The 15,643-nt window shown below is 39.2% G+C and overlaps 1 protein-coding gene across 3 annotated transcripts in view; it reads right to left on the bottom strand.

Annotated features, from left to right (window-relative positions):
- STAG1 (STAG1 cohesin complex component) overlaps positions 1-15,317 on the bottom strand; it is a 483,951-nt gene extending 468,634 nt beyond the window's left edge. For 2 of the 3 annotated variants that reach the window (XM_081569675.1, XM_081569672.1), the window contains exons 1-2: positions 14,538-15,317; positions 2,375-2,449 (exon numbers count right to left, since the gene is read on the bottom strand). The gene's annotated coding sequence lies outside the window, so the exon portion shown is untranslated. The remainder of the gene's footprint in view (positions 1-2,374; positions 2,450-14,537) is intronic. The other variant, XM_081569671.1, reaches the window with a different exon arrangement.
- Between the last annotated feature and the right edge of the window lie 326 nt (positions 15,318-15,643).

The following is a 15,643-nucleotide window of genomic DNA, read 5'->3' as shown; positions in this document are numbered from 1 at the left end:
AATCTAATGCCTGATAATCTGATCTGAATTATGGTGAGTTGTATAATAATTTCATTATATATCAAAATGTAATAATAATAAAAATAAAGTGCACAATAAACGTAATGCACTAGAGTCATCCTGAAACCATCCCTCCCTACCCTGGTCCATGGAAAAATTGTCTTCCACAAAACCAGTCTTTGGTGCCAAAAAGGCTGGTAACCACTGAGCTAGAAGCTGCCCTCAGTTCTTCACCACACAGTCCTCTACTACACGAATTGCTGACTTCCTCAAAATGTTCAAGTCCAGAGACAACAGAGAACATCTGCTAGCAAGACAGAAGTTATAATATTTTATAACTTAATCATGGAAATGACATCCCATAACCAATTCCATAGAATCAACTCAATAGGTCTAGCCCATACTAAAGGGGAGGGAATTATGCAAGGGTATGAATACTAGCAGTTGGAGAATCATAAGAAGCCACCTTAGAAGTCTACCTACCACAGTGAGAGAGGAGGGAGGTTTTTACAATGGCCAGAGAGCAAAACTGAAAAGAAAGCTGAGGCACGGGGAGACTTTGTGGTCCCCACGTGTCTATGTTAGGCTTGAGGCCCAAACTCCAGCATATATTAACAGAAACTCAGAGCAGAACACTGGTGAACAAGAATGAGCAACAGAAAGCTCTACAGTAAAATACCGCACAAGATGAAGTTATGTTTGGGAATTCTCTGGTAGTTCAGTGGTTAAGACTTCAGCTCCCAGTGCAGGGGCTATGGGTTCAATCCCTCGTCAGGAAGCTAAGAGCCCACATGCCTCATGGCCAAAGAAAAACCAAAACATAAAACAGAAGCAATACTGTAACAAATTCAATAAAGGGCCCACATAAAAAATCTTTAAAAATGTATTTACATCTGCTATAAGTTTTTTTGTCAGTATGAATATTGGCTGCCAGGTATGTTTATAATGCATTTTTCACAGGGAAGCTGAGTTTATGTGTCATTAAAATACAGAATCATTTCTTGGCTTTTCTCATTGACCATTGAGTTTCAAGGGCTCACTTTCCTTGGCCACCTCTGAAATGTGGACATTATCTAGGATTAAGAACTGTGCTCTCTTTTTTGTGTGTGTGTGGTTACCTCTCATTTCTCTCCCTCACAACTCCTTCACTCTCACACCATTAACAATGCAGAAAAAAATTCCAGATCTACCTCAGTTCTCACTTCTCCAACTGCCTATTTAAAACGACCAGCTGTTCTTGGAACATTGCCACCAAGATATAACATCATAATCCTCCACTTAATGTGTCTCAAACCAGAGTCATAATCTCTCTCTCAAAATTAATCCTTCAGATTCACACAGAGGAAATCATTAACCACAGTGACTGATTAACTATGGAGTAAGGGATGATGACTTCAAAGTGGGGAGGTTCTTACTTTTCACGTTAAAGATACATTTACTTTTCAGAAGCAGCACGTTCAATATAAAAATAAAATAAACAAAAAGGAGATTATATTTTAAACCCAGTCAACTCTTCTTCCTGACTTAAGCTGTTATGTTTCTGGTCATGGTTCCCCATTCCTGGTCATCCAGACTCTGCCTCTTCCTTGATCCTCTCTCTTTCAGGGTCTAGTCAAGTGTCTGAGGTGATAGGTTACAGGTGTCACTTCATATTGTGACAATAGTGAGTGATGATTAGAATGCAAACCAGAGAGACTCAAGGAAAAGACCATGATAAACCTGAATGTGATGGGACTGTGGTTAGGAACATAGGGCAGAAATTCTTGAAGTAGTTATTGTTTTTCATATTGTTATGGCAGAATTTTACATTGATTTCAGGGTATGAGACCAGCAAATTAGGTAGGCACTAGAAGTGGGTAGAGATTCCCAGGTGGCTCAGTGGAAAAGAATCCACCTGCCAATGCAGGAGGCACAGGTGATGCAGGTTTGATCTCTGGGTCAGGAAGATCCCCTGGAGGAGGAACTGGCAACTCACTCCAGTATTCTTGCCTGGAAAATGCCATGGACAGAAGGTCTTGGTCGGTCAGAGAACCATGTAGTGATTCATGACTGGTGTTAGAGTCAAGGCTGTCATAGTGGCAGAGGCAGGTTTATAGTAAAATCATTAGAACTTAAGCTCCAGGTTTCCTGACATGCACACAATTTCTTTTAGAGCTCAAGAGAGAACCCGAGAACATTCTAAGAGTGGTATATTTTTGTAAACTTGGCAAAAATAAGAAATTTATTTCCACTTAAATTTCTCCTGTGTCACACTTCTTGAGTTGTGCAGCATTGGAATGGCCATGAGCATTTTGGAAATCTGGTTAAGGAGAAGTTGAGTTGGAAAAACAATTAGTTTGGATTTAGTGAAGTATGTTAATGTACTTGGGCTTACCTGGTGGCTCGGATGGTAAAGAATCCACCTCCAATGCAGGAAACCTGGGTTTGATCCCTGGGTTGGGAAGATCCCCTGAAGAAAGGAATGGTTACCCACTTCAGTATTCTTGCCTGGAGAATTCCATGGACAGAGGAGCCTGGTAAGCTACAGTCCATCTATATGTAGTAGTTTATTGCTTACTGTCCTGGGTTAGAAATGTCTTCTAGGAGAACTCCTACTGCCCATTATACTAATTTACCTGGGATCGTGACATTAAGGTATGAGTTAGAGGATGAATTGCCTTATGAAGTTGTCCGCAGAACCTGACAATTGAAGTATATAGGGAATGGAAATATAGTTTGAAATATATAGATCCAGATGTTACTCTGTGGAATATTTTAGCAATCACTACACATAACAATTATAAGCATGTGATTCTATTCTCATTCATGCCTTTGAGAATATACTTAGTAACACAACATTTATAACTATAAATACTTAATACATTCCTAAACCTTTTTTGATGGAATTTCTATGAACTAGAATTTGTCAAGATTTCTGTATTTAACTTTATGGCTAATTTGATACCACATATTGATATGGATGGACTTCTCTGGTAGCTCAGCTGATAAAGAATCTGCCTGCAATGCAGGAGACCCCAGTTCAATTCTTGGGTTGGGAAGTTCCTCTGGAGAAGGGAATGGCTACCCACTCCAGTATTTTTGCCTGGAGAAGCCCCAAGGACAGAGGTGCCTGGTGGGCTACAGTCCATGGGGTCACAAAGAGTTGGACACTACTGAGCAACAAAGCATAGCACAGAAGCATTGATATGGACAAGGACAATATAAAACTCAAAATGTAGCACTACAATCAGAACATTGACAATGTACCATGAGTGAGCATCATCAGCTCAAAAAATGGTCAAGATTAGTCCTGTGTTAGACAGAAATTTATTTTCTAACAGTTCTGGTGGCTAACAGTCCAAGATCAAGGTGTCAGCAAAGTTTTTCTTCTGAAGTCTCTCAACTTGGTTTGTAGATGGCCATAGATGGAGGAAGAGCATTTGACAAAATCCAATGCCAATCATGACAAAAACTCTCAGCAAATTAAGAATAGAGGAAAACTTTGTTAATCTGACAAAAAATGTGTATAAAAAAATTTACACATGATATCATACTCAATGATAAGAAAATCAAAACATTCCTATTATGATTGGAAACAAAGCAAGGATATTCCTTTTTATCACTGTTTTTTATCATACTGGAATTCCTGGCTAGTGCAATATGACAAGAAAATAGAATGTATGTAACTTGGAAAGGAAACTATATACATTTTAACAAAGACATCCATCTTTGCTCACAGAGGAAATGGTCATCTATGTAGAAAATCTGAAAAAATCAACTAATAAGCAATTATAGAAAGTTTGCAGGATACTAGATTAGTAGCTTGTAAATAAAAAAAAATCACTTTCCTATATATTAATGATGAACAAGTCAAATTTGAAATTAAAAACACAATACTATTTACACTAACTTTCAACAAATTAATTAAGTATAAATCTAATAAAATATGGACAATATTTATATGAGGAAAACTGTAACACTCTGATGAAAGAAATACAGAAAGAACTAAATAAATGGAGAGCTACTCCATGTTCATGGATAAGAACACTCAATTTTGTCAAGATATCAGTTCTTCCCAACTTCATCTATAGGTTCAATACAATCCTAATCACATTCCAGAAAGGTATTTTGTGGATATTTATAAGCTGATTCCAAATTGTATGGGGTGATGTCACCAAGATGACAGTGTAGGAGACTTCAGTCTCTGTCCTCCCACAACAGTTGACAATTAGAAGGGCATCCAAAACAAAAACAGCTCTGGGAGAGCTCAGGATTCCACTTTAGAAATTTCAGCCACACAGTAGGAAAAAAACCTGAGAATAACTCACAAAAAGGGAGAATTAACAGTTCCATTTTGCCTGCATCATCCTATCCCCTAGGCCAGCACTGCTCAGCTCCAAGAGAAAATTTTCCAGCTAGAAATAATTCTCCTCATCAGTAATGGGAGAGCAGGATGAATAACCAGACTTTAGGGGCAATACTCAAGGGACCCAGTTCAGTTTCACCCCACCCAGAGACAAGCAAAGCTGAGATATACAGAATTACATAGATATACAGAGATATATAGAGACAGCCAGGAAGAAGTTCTCCCATTATCAGCCATGCAGTAGGAGGCACTGCACTTTCCAGTGATCAGCTATGTAGGGGACCCCAGGAGATTTACCACTGATGAAACTAAAGGCCAGCACAGCCACCAATGACCCTCTACAGATTTCAATGGTTTTTACCCCACCAATTTTCACATTGGAAGACACTAGCTGTCTAAGTCCCTCCCAGCTCTTTCTTTAGTCTCTTTCCCTCCAACCACTCCAGCCCAAGATCCATAAAAGCAGCCAGCCCCTGCCTCTACACCTGCATAAGTGAAAATGCCAACTTAGCCCCAAGGGCTAACCTCCATAGTATTACATGTGCCTGTGGTGAGATCCTGTAGCCACAAGAATGCACACCAACAGCCAGAGCCCCCACAGTTGCTTCTGGATCCCAATCCAGCCCTGTCTCCTATCACTGGCCTGCATTGGTGAACTCAACTGCAGCTAGCCCCTTCAGCTGTGCACCTGTACCCTGTTGACCTGCATACTGTCACCAGGCTTTACTGCCATGCACTTGTTGCATGATTTCAGAGTTGCACAAGTCCAGGCCAACAGCCAGAGGCCCCACGGCTGCTTGTTGGCACATATAAAACCCCTCTTTTGTCACTGGCTTGCGCTGCTGATCTCACCTGCAGCCCTTCTATCTGTGAAATTTGCACACCCTGGCGCAACTCCTATCATTGGCCTCCACTGCTATGTGCATTCCCATAGATTCTGTGGCCATAGGAGTAGGCTTGCATAGCCAGCATACACAGATGCTATTGTCCCTGAAGTTGGCCCTGGTCCTTAGTTCTGGCCCTAGCCCTCACCACTGAGTGTGTCAGCAACCATCCCCTGCCACTAAAGAGGCACCTGCAGCTGGCTCCCACAGCCAAGTGTGTGCACACAATTGGCTCCAGCCACCACCAGTGCCTGCAATAATCTTCATAACCTGGAAGCACCCAACAGCCCTTATAGCCATTGTGGACTCCCCGCAATACTCATCAAAGACCACATGGTTGTCAATGCTGTGGACCCCAGCAGGCTGAGCCATTGTCATCACACACATCATGGATCTGGAGCTGCCACATATCCCTTCACTTGACACCCTACACCACTAAACCTTGGGTCACAGCATGCTCTTGTGTACCCCACCCACAGGTGAATATCTTTCTTTACCAGTCAGTTCATAAAATCTGGAAGAGGTGACTTCTTTCTCAGATGTTTAGACACCTGTAAAAGGCTACAAGGATCACAAAGAATCAGGGAAACACGACACCACTAAAGGACTACAGTAAACTTCTAGTACCTGACCACAAAGAAACGGAAACATGTGAATTTTCGGATAACGAATTAAAAATAATTGGTTTAAAGATGCTCAAGAGCTACAAGAGAAAACAGATAATTTAATGAGATCAGGAAGACAACATAAGAATAAAATGGGAAGTTTAACAAAGAGATAGATAATAAAAAGGAGCCAAGCGGAAATTTTAAAGAATTAAAGAACTAAACTGAAGAGTTCAATAGGGAGCTTCCACAGTAGACTGGACCAAGTAGAATAAAGAATTAGTGCACTTGAAGACAGATCATTTGAAAATAGAGAGAAAAAAGAATGGAAAGAAATGAAGAAATCCCATGGGATTTGTGGGACTCCATTAAGATAAACAATCTATGCATCATTGGAGTTCCAGAAGGAAAAGAGAGGGAGAAAGAGGTAGAAAGCTTATCTGAAGAAATAATGACTGAAAACTTCCCAAATCTGGGGAGAAATTTGGAAATCCAAGTCCATGAAGCTAATTTCATGTTTCAATTCAAAACAATCCTCCCCAAGACAAATTATAGTAAAACAGTCTAAAATCAAAGACAAAGAGAGAATTTTTAAAGTAGCAAGAGAAAAGACTCTCTCTCATACAAGAGAATCTCCATAAGGTTATCCATGCATTTCCCAACAGAAACCATACAGGCCAGGAGAGAGGGGCATGATACATTTAAAGTGCTGAAAGAAAAAAAAAAAAAAACTGTCATCAGGAATATCTTACCTGGCAGAAATGAAAGTAAGATAAAGACTTTCTCAAACAAACAAAAGTTCAGAATTCATCATCACTAGTCCTCCCTTACAAGAAATGATGAAAGGAATCCATCAAACTGAAACAAAAGGATACTAATTCATAACATGAAAATACAACACATCAGAAAATAATACTCAAGGCAATTATGTGGAAGTTCAGTGGTTAGGACTTAGCACTTTCACTCCTATGTGCCTTGGTTCAATTCTTGGTTGGGGAACTAAGAGAACATTTCATCCAACAGCAACAGAATATTATTCTTCTCAAAAGAACATGGAACATTTTCTAGGACAAGTCATATGTTAGGCCACAAAACAAATCTTAACAAGTTTAAAAAGACTAAAAATGCACCAGTTATCATTTCACAATGGTATGAAACTACAAATTGAAAACAAGAGGAAAACTGGAAAATTAACAAATACGTGGAAATTAACACACTCCCGAACAACTAATAGGTAAAAAATAAAATAAAAAAATATTTTGAGACAAATGAAAATGGAAGGGCTTCCCTGGTGATTTAGTGGTTAAATATCCACCTTGCAATGCAGGAGACATAGGTTTAATCCCTAGTCAGGGAACTAATCAGATCCCATATGCCACAGAGCAAATAAGCCCATATGCCACAACTGCTGAGCTCGTGCACAACAACAAGACAGTCTGTGTGCTGTGGCAAAAGATCTTACACAATGAAATGAAGATCTTGTGTGCCATAACTAAGACCTGACATAGCCAAACAAATAACTATTAAAATTAAAAAAGTGAAACTGGAGATACAACACACTTAAACTTACAGAATGCAGCAAAAGCTGTGGTAAGAGGAAAGTGTATAGTGATACAGGCCTACATTAAGAAAAAAAAGAAAGATCTCAAGCAAACTATCTAATTTTACACCTCAAGCAATTAGAAAAAGAAAAACAATCTAAGCCAAAAGTTAGCAGAAAGGAGATTACAAAGATCAGAGTAAAAGTAAATGAAATAGAGAATAGAAAAAAAAAATTAGAAAGGATCAATGAAACTAAAAGTTGACTTTTGAAAAGATAAGCAATAAGCAAATTTTTATCTAGATTTACCAAGAAAAAGAGACAGAATTCAAACAAATAAAATTATAAATGAAAGAAGAGGCATTGCAATTGATATCACAGAAATACAAAGGATCATAAAAGAATTAAGAACAATTATATGTCAAAAAACTGGGCAACCTAGAACAAATGGATAAATCCCTAGAAACATTCAACCTACCAAAACTGAATCATGAAGAAATAGAAAATCAGACCAACAACAAGTAAGGAGTTTGCTTAGTAATCAAATCCTACCAGGAAAAGTCCAGGTGGCTTCATGGCTGAATACAACAATATATTAAAAGAATGAATGCCATTCCTTCTTAAACTCTTCCAAAAAACTGAAGAGGAAGGAACACTCTTAGATGCATTTTGCAAGACCAGCATTACCTTTTTACCGCAGCCAGATAAGGATACTATAAGAAAAGAAAACTACAAGACAATATCCCAGATGAATATAGATGAACCAAATGACAAATGAACTATATGAAAAAGAAATAAAGAAAACAATTCTATTTACAATAGCATCAAAAACAATAAACTACACAGGAATAAATTTAACGAAGGAAGTAAAAGGTCTATACATCTACTGGAGTGGGTGGGTAGCCGTTCCCTTCTCCAGGGGATCTTCCCAACCCAGGGATTGAACCCAGGTCTCCCACACTGCAGGCGGATTCTTTACCAGCTGAGCCACAAGGGAAACCCTTAGTGACTGTATTTGGCTGGTAATCCTCCTACAGATATTCCTGGGCTCCAAAATCACTGCAGATAGTGATTGCATCCATGAAATTAAAAGACGCTTGCTCCTTGGAAGAAAAGCTATGACCAACCTAGACAGCATGTTAAAAAGCAGAGACATTACTTTGCTGACAAAAGTCTGTCTAGTCAAAGCTATGGTTTTTCCAGTAGTATGAGAGTTGGAGTTTAAAGAAACCTGAGTGCTAAAGAATTGATGCTTTTGAACTGTGGTGTTGGATAAGACTCTTGAGACTTCCTTGGACTGCAAGGAGATCCAATCAATCCATCCTAAAGGAAATCAGTCCTGAATATTCATTGGAAGGACTGACACTGAATCTGAAGCTCCAATTATTTGGCCACCTGATGTGAAGAACTGACTCATTGGAAAAGACCCTGATGCTGGAAAAGATTGAAGGCAGGAGGAGAAGGGGATAACAGAGGATGACATGCTTGGATGGCATCACCGACTCAATGGGAGCAAGCTTGAGTTTGCTTGCTCTGGGAGTTGGTGATGGACAGGGAAGCCTGGCATGCTGCAGTCCATGGGGTTGCAAAGAATCGGACAAACTGAGTGACTGAACTGAGCTGATTGAGGGGAATTTTGAAGAAGATATAAATAAATGGAAAGATGTCTATTGTTCATGGATTAGAAGAGTTAATATTGTTAGTGTCCACACTATTCTAAGCCATCTATAGATTCAAAGCAGTCCCTATTAAAATTCCAATATCATTTTTGTCAGAAATAGGAAAAACAATCCTAAAATTCATTTGTAATCACAAAGACCCCAAATAGGCAAAGCCATTTTGAGAAGTAACAGAGCTTGAGATATCATGCTTCCTGATTTCACATTATATTACAAAGCCACGCTAATCAAAACGACATGGTACTGGCATAGAAACATACACAGAAAGAGAAGAGAATTGGATCAGGAAGAGAATTGGATCACAGGAAGAGAATTGAGATCACAGAAATAAATCCCAACATATGTAGTCAACTAATATGCAATGGGGAAAATATATTCTCTTCAATAAATGATGTTGGGAAAATAAGATATTCATTCAAAAAAGAATGAAACTGGATCCCTGTCTTACATCATTCACAAAAACTAACCTACAATGGATTAAAGACATAAACATAAGACTTGAAAATATAAAATTTCTAGAAGAAAACAAGGGAAAGCACACACGCATCAGTCCTGGCAATGGTTTTTTGGATGTGACACTAAAAGTACAAGCAATAAAAGCAAAAATAAATGAGTGGGACTATGATTAGCTAAAAAGCACATCAAAAGAATCAATCAACAAAATGAAAAGGTGACCTAGGAAGGGGAGAAAATATTTATAAACCATATATCTGTTAAGGGGTTAACATCCAAAATACATAATGAACTTATACTATTCAATAGGGAAAAAACAAATAATCCAATTAGAAAATGGGTAAAGGGTCTGAATACACATTTCCCCAAAGAAAACATACATATGGTCAACAAATACATGAAAAGGGGCTCAAAATCACTAATCATCACTGAAATGAAAATCAAAATCACAATGTGATACCACCTCACACCTGTTAGAATGGCTATCATTAAAAAAAAAAAAAAGATAACAGAGACTGATGAGAACGTGGAGAAGAGGGAACCTTGGTGATTTGTTGGTGAGAATGTAAACTGGTGCAGCCACTATGTAAAACAGTATGGAAGTTTCTCAAAAACTTGAGAATAGAACTGCATATGATCTGGCGTTCCCACTCCTGGGTATATAGCCAAAGGAACTGATATCTTTATCTTGAAGAGATAACTGCATTCTCATGTTCACTGCAGCATTATTCACAGTAGCCATGACAAGAAAGCAAACTAAGTGTCCATCAATGGATGAAGGGATAAATAAAATGTGGGTTACTGTATGTGTGTGTGTGTATATATATATATATATATATATAAAACTGCATGAAATATTAGTCAGTCAGAAAAAAATCTTTCCATTTGTAACAAAATGAATGAATCTAGAAGGCATTATGTTAAGTGAAATAAACAAGACAGAGAAAGACAAATATTGTATGATCTCAATTATACATGGAATCTAAAAGTATTGATGTCATAGAAATAAAGAGCAGATTGATGGTTATCAGGGAATAAGAGGTAGGGAAAATGTCTGCCAAAGGATGCAAAGTTTCAATTATAAGGTGAATAAGTTCCAGGGATCTAATGTACAGCACAGTGGCTATAGTTAACAATACTGTATACCTGAAAGTTGCTATGAGAGTAAATCTTAAGTGCTCTCACCATAAGATGAACAACAAAAATGGTACTTATGTGAGATGAAGGATGTGTTAACTAACCTTATTGTGACAAACATTTCACAGTATATACATATATCAAACCATTACTTGTACACCTTATGGTTACACGATGTTTTATATCAATTATATCACAATGAAGCAGAGGAAAATAAAATTAAGAATTTTAAATACTAAATAAAGTTTACATTGAAAGGCAAAAAATCCAGAGTGACCAATATAATATTGAAGGAGAAGAACAAAGTAGAGGATTGACATTATTCAGATTCAAGACTTAACCACAAAGCCACAGTAATCAAGATGGTGCAATAGTGGCAAAAGAATAGACAAATAGATCAATGGAATAGAGTTGAGAGTTCATGTTCACCATTCCATGTTCGATGCATGAGACAAGGGCTCAGGGCTGGGGCAGTGGGATGACCCAGAGGGATGGGATGGGGAGGGAGGTGGGTGGGGGGTCCAGGAAGGGGAACACATGTAAACCCATGGCTGATTCATGTCAATGTATGGCAAAAACTATTACAATATTGTAAAGTAATTAGCCCCCAACTAAAATAAATAAATTTATAAAAAAAAAAAGAAATATGCCCCCATAAATATAATCAACTCATCTTTTTTTTCTATTTTTAAAAATTTATTTATTTATTTAAAATTTATTTTTTAATTGAAAGATAATTGCTTTACAGGATTTTGTTGTTTTCTGTCAAACCTCAGCATGAATCAGCCATAGGTATACATATATCCCCTCCCTCTTGAACTTCATCCCCATCTCCCTCCCCTCCCCACCCCTCTAGGTTGATACAGAGCCCCTGTTTGAGTTTCCTGAGACATACAGCAAATTCCCGTTGGCTATCTATTTTACATATGGTAATGCAAGTTTCCATGTTAATCTCTCCATACATTTCACCCTCTCATCCCCTTTCCCCATGTCCTAATAAACTCATCTTTGACAAAGGAACAAAGATGATACAATAGAAAGAATACAGTATCTTCAACAAATGGTGCTGGAACAATTGGATATCCACACAAAGAAAAAAAATTTAGACACAGATCTTATTTTCTTCAAAAAAAATTAACTCAAAATGGATCATAGACCTAAGCATAAAATACAAAGCTTATTATGAAACGCCTAGGTGATAATACAAGAGAAAAACTAGATGACTTTGGGTAAGATGATACCTTTTTAGCAACAGCAACAAAGATACAATCCATGAAAGAAATAATTGATAAAGTGAACTCCAGTAAAATTAAAAACTTCTTCTCTGCAAAAGACAATGCTAAGAGAATCAGAAGACAAGCCACAGACTGGGAGAAAATATTCGCAAAAGGCTCCTCTGATAAAGAACCATTATCCAAAAGAACTCTTAAAACTCAACCATTAAGAAAACAACACAATTTAAAAATGGGCCAAAGACCTTAACAGACTTGTCACCAAAGAAGATACACAATGGCAAATATGCATATGAAAAGACGCTCTACAGCACATGCCATCAGAGAAGTGCAAATTAAAGCAACAATGAGATATCACAACATACTGATTAGAATGGCCAGAATCTGGAACACTTTCAACACCAAATGCTATGAGGATATGGAGCAACAGGAACTCTCTTACATTGCTGGTTGGAATGCAAAATAGTCCTGCCACTTTGGAAGACAGTTTGGCAGGTGTCTTACAAAACTAAAAATACTCTTACCATATGATCCAGCAATCACACTCCTTGGTATTTACTCAAAGAAATTGAAAACGTATGTCGACATGAAGATCTGCATGGGAATGTTTACAGCAGCTTTAGTCACGACTGCCAAAACTTGGAAGCAACCAACATGTCCCTCTCTAGGTGAACGGATAAATAAACTGTGGTCCATCTGGACAGTGTATTATTATTCAGCCCTAAAAAGAAATGAGCCACCAAGCCATGAAAAGACATGGAAGAAACTTACCTATATATTACTAAGTGAGAGAAGCCAATCTGAAAAGGCTACCTACTGTATGGCTTCAACTACATGACAGTTTGGAAAAGGCAAAACTAAAGAAGCATTGAAAAATCACTGGTTGCTAGGAATAAAGGAAGGTGGGAGGGGGGCTCCCTTAACCAACGGGGGTCCATTGGTTAAGAATCTGCCTTGCAATGCAGCAAAATTGAGCAGAAGTTACAAAGATTTCTCACATAACTCCCTGCCCATCACAAACACAGCCTCCTCTGGTATCAAAATCCCATATCAGAGTGATTCATAAAGGACCCAATACACGTGTTCCTTGCAATGCAGGGCAATGCAATGTTAACCCTAACCCTTGCAATGCAGGAGACACGGGTATTGGGGGAGCTAAGATCCCACATGCCACAGAGCAACTAAGCCTGCTTTGCCACAGATTCTGAGCCTGTGTGCTCTGGAGCCCCTGACCCTACAACTAGAAAGTCTGTACCTGGCAACAAAAGATCCTACATGATGAAGATCCTGCCTGTCTGCATTTTAAGAGTTGCTTTATATAACTAAGACCTGAAGAAGCCAAATGAATAAATAAAATATTTTTTAAAAAAGGAAGGAAGGAGGGATGAACAGGCAGAGCACGGAGTTTTTAGGGCAATAAAACTACTCTGTATGACACCATAATAATTGATACATACCACGATGAACTTGTCAAAACCTATAGAACCCTATGGGCTTCCCTGGCGGCTCAGACATTAAAGAATCTGCCTGCAAGGCAGGAGACCCAGGTTCAATCCCTGGGTTGGGAAGATCCCCTGGAGAAGGGAATGGCTGTCCACTCCAGTATTCTTGCCTGGAGAATCCCATGGACAGAGGAGCCTGGCAAGCTACAGTCTATAGGGTCACAAAGAGTTGGACACGACTGAGTGACTAATACACACACACACACATACATACACACACACACACACACACACGCAGAACTCTAATGGGGCTTCCCTGGTGGCTCAGTGGTAAAGAATCCTCTGGCCAATGTAGGAGACACAAGAGATAATGGGTTTGGTCGCCGGGTGGAGAAGATCCCTTGGAGTAGGAAATGGAAACTTGCTTCAGTATTCTTGTCTGGAAAATTCCTTGGACAGAGGAGCCTGGTAGGCTACAATCCATTGGGTCTCAAAGAGTTGGACATGACTGTGTGACTAAGGACAGCACAGCACATAGTACTCTAATATAAACTATGAACTTTGGGTGATAATGATGTGTCAATGTAGGTTTATCAGTTGTAACAAATGAATCACTGTGATGTGGGATTTTTATATTGGGGGAGATTGTGTGTGTGATGGGCAGGGAGTTCTGTGAGAAATCTTTTTACCTTCTGCTCAGTTTTGCTGTGACCCTAAACCTGCTCTAAAAATCATCTAAAGGTTGAAAAAATATTGAAACAATTTATCTCAAATTATATTCTCCAGTAAGCAGATTGAAAATGGAGTTTAGTGTGCTGGCTATTTATGGGGAAGTGCCCTCGGAATCAACCCTTGCTGAACAAAGGGGAAAGAAGCAGGAGTTGACAGAGTGAGAAACCAAACTCCAGTGCAAGCCCAACAGTAGCCTTGGCTCCCTCAAACGGAGTATAAGAGTGAGAATGGCCCATCAAAGTTTTCCCAAGTTGGATTGAGGTGGCTAGGTCTTTATTTCCTGCATCTTTCTTCGTTGAATATGGCCTGCTCTGAAAGACTGACCTTAGGTGAAGCAAATCTCTACAGACAAGACAACCTCTGAAGGAACTGAAGGCCCAAGGCTCTCTGCTAACAGCACTCCCAGTAGCTGGGACAGCAATCCTGCAATGAAGGGGATCTGAATGGCAGGTTACCATGTCTATGACATTCACCAAGGAGACACTCACCACAGCCGAGTGGCCTGGCTGCCCAGATGGAAGGAGGTAGTCTTCAACGTTGTATTTCAGAAAAGTAAAAACAGTTGGAGAATCCTAACTTCAAATTTTAGAAGTTCATTTTAAATTTCTGATTCATCACTGACTAGTCCCACAAAAGCATTGCTAATCCTTGGAGGATATGTTTTCAAAATAACATTTTCAAGCTTTCGAGTATGGAGGAGAGTAGAGGAATCACTCCAAGGTTGGACAACTAGTCAGTTGCTTGAAACCTCACAGTCTCTTTAAGTTCGGATTTCGTCATTTTAAAAAAGTTGGTGTTTTCTCTTGCCTTCTTGACTCTGGCACTATCTTTGTTCACTTCCAGAAATTCATCAACACTTAATTCTTCAGTCTTCTTGTCTGACAGCAACAAAGGAGCGGTGAAGCATATGTTTCATATTCCTTAATGAGATCTTCTTCTGGCCCTCAGCCTGCTGGCTCCTTGAAATGCAAGAAACACAGAGCCAACAGAGGCCAAGGGTGAGTGCAGCCCAGCCTGCATTTGCAGGGTGCGGCGGAGTCTCCAGGAAGGGCCTCTCTCAGCTTGTATGTAACCAAGAGGCAGAACAGATAGGTCAGCACAGAAGCCAGCCCTCCTCCTGTCCCAGTTCTTTTTCGAGTGGAACACTCAATCACTCTGAGTCTCCAGGGAGAAATGACACAGGGCACAGAACTTGGTGACTTCCAGGGCTGCTGGAAGGCTCAAAGGATATCTTAGATGTGAAAATGTTTCATAAATTGGAATACACTGAACAATCACCAGGCAGGGTTTCTTTTTGTGTCTCTCCTAACAGTGCGACCTTGTAAAATAGATACTCTTCCCTTGGCAAAAGAATTTTAGTCCCTTCCAAGGGCTAGGACAGCCTGGTGCCCTGAACATGCCCTCAATTTCAGTCATGAGGTTTGGATTCCAATCCCCAATTTTCTACCACCTTAAACTCACTTAATCTCTTCTCTGAAGTAAGAGAACTGGACTCTGACTACTGAGTCCCCTCACAGCTGGGTTAAGCTTATGTGTGCTGAAGGGAACGGGACATATCCAGGTGGAGGACACATTGGTATACAGAGGAAAAAAC

Source organism: Giraffa tippelskirchi, chromosome 2 (assembly GCF_054371585.1).
Source record: "Giraffa tippelskirchi isolate mGirTip1 chromosome 2, T2T-mGirTip1v1.2.pri, whole genome shotgun sequence".
NCBI lineage: Eukaryota > Metazoa > Chordata > Mammalia > Artiodactyla > Giraffidae > Giraffa > Giraffa tippelskirchi.
Note: the sequence above shows the minus strand (reverse complement) of the source record. Positions and strands in the feature narration are given on the sequence as shown.